A 1,864-nucleotide genomic window follows, 5' to 3' on the forward strand; every position below is an offset into this window, starting at 1 on the left:
CTGGACGCGGAAAAGCTTATCGCGCGGCAAAATGCGACGCGGTAACCAATGAACATGTTAGGAGCTGTAAGCTTATTAACTACCGCGTCACATTTTGCCGCGCGGCAAGCGTTTCCGCGTCCAGTGTGCAGGAACCATAACAAATCTTAGGTCACTGTCCAACTGCACACACCATTGATCTGTTCGACTTGCTTACACTTGTTCACACTTTTTACACTTAAAATGAGATAGATATATATTTGGCGCTGAAAAGACAGAAAGCGAAGATGCTGAGTATAAAAAGTGTAAGCAAGTCGAATAGACCTCATGTTATCCCTTCCATCATGAGGGAAAGTGGAGCTCTCTTTCTGGATAGTGCTCTCTTCTCTAATTGATTCCGTCATTTATAGTGCAACTTCCGCAAATGTGCAGGTGTGTATATGTACGTACATATATGTATAAACTATTATAGTGTGCGGTACAATACGTATGTGCAGCATCGTATGCTCCATCACGCTGTTATCATATCTCCTACTCACTCCAACGATGAACTGAAAATGGCGATGAATTTGCTCTCCTTTGGCTGCTTTCAGAAATTACGCCTAGATAACTCTAGGGTGCATTTTTGCTATAATATACTCAACGTAACCTGTAGCTTAGAGTTATCTGGGCGTAATTCCTGAACGCAGCACTTGATTCTCTCTGAACATAAAGGCGCGTTCACATCTTGACGGAAAAGCAGCAGCCAATGGCTGCGTTCAGCAGAGAAAACAGCTTTGCAACTGTTGTAAAATTCTTGAATATGATTGGTTTATCCATTTAGATCCAATAAGGAACTAAGAGCAAGACCAATCATATTAAAGAATTTTACAACAGTTGCAAAGCTGCTTTTTCTGCTGAACGCAGCCAATCAGAATTCGCGCTGGTAGTCAACAATTTTGGCTTTTGTACACTGCCCGTCAATGGGCGAGTTTAAGAACGTCAAAACGGCTGGGCATGTTTATCAAGTGATTAAATATGATTGGTTGGATCTATAAATAACAACCAATTATGTTCATTTGCTTGGTGAGCAGGCTAGCCGCTTTGTCAACTTGAACACGCCCAATGATTCGCAGGGTCGTGCAGTAGCCTTGACTAATCGGCTTGATTTACTCGCAGGATCAATAACGCGCGCACTTCGAAAAACGCACGGAAAGGGACACATTAGCAGTATATATGAATATAGAATAATAAGAAAAACAATAAAAAATCAGTTATTGTTTTTATTCTGTTATTATTCTGAAACAACCTAACTTTCGTTACGCGGAGTAGCTCGTCAGAGTAATTGATCAGGGAACGAAAGAGATTCCGTCGGAAAAAGAAGGCACTTAGGCCGGAATCAGACTACGCATTGAAGATTGAGATCGAAGATTGAAGATTGAAATTTAACCAATGAGGGCAAAGGAATTTTAGTTCCTATTGTTTTGATTGATCAAATTTCAATCTTTCAATCTTCAATCTCAATCTTTAATGCCTAGTCTGATTCCGGCCTTACAAAATAAGACGATTGATATAAACGAAAAATACAGTGAACATTTATTAGAAACAAAATAGACTGAATTATATAACTACAAAAGATACAGATATTCGCAAAATGGTAACGTGATACAACGGTAGATACGGCTATGTACAATATTCGGCGGGCGTGGTTATAACGTAGCGCAACGTTCACGGGCGCCGCGGCACGGATGCGCACTATAATAAGATAGAGACCCTTTAATCAGAGTCTGGACACCTGAAGTCCGCTATTATTTGTCGAAATTGTGCGAGAGAGAAAAATCATGCTATCTCACTCTAGTGACGCCGTAATGCTGGATTCACACTGCATCCGATTTTCGTCATACGA

Source organism: Mycetomoellerius zeteki, unplaced genomic scaffold (genome assembly GCF_001594055.1).
Source record: "Mycetomoellerius zeteki isolate Tzet28-1 unplaced genomic scaffold, Tzet1.0 scaffold311, whole genome shotgun sequence".
In the NCBI taxonomy this organism is placed as follows: domain Eukaryota; kingdom Metazoa; phylum Arthropoda; class Insecta; order Hymenoptera; family Formicidae; genus Mycetomoellerius; species Mycetomoellerius zeteki.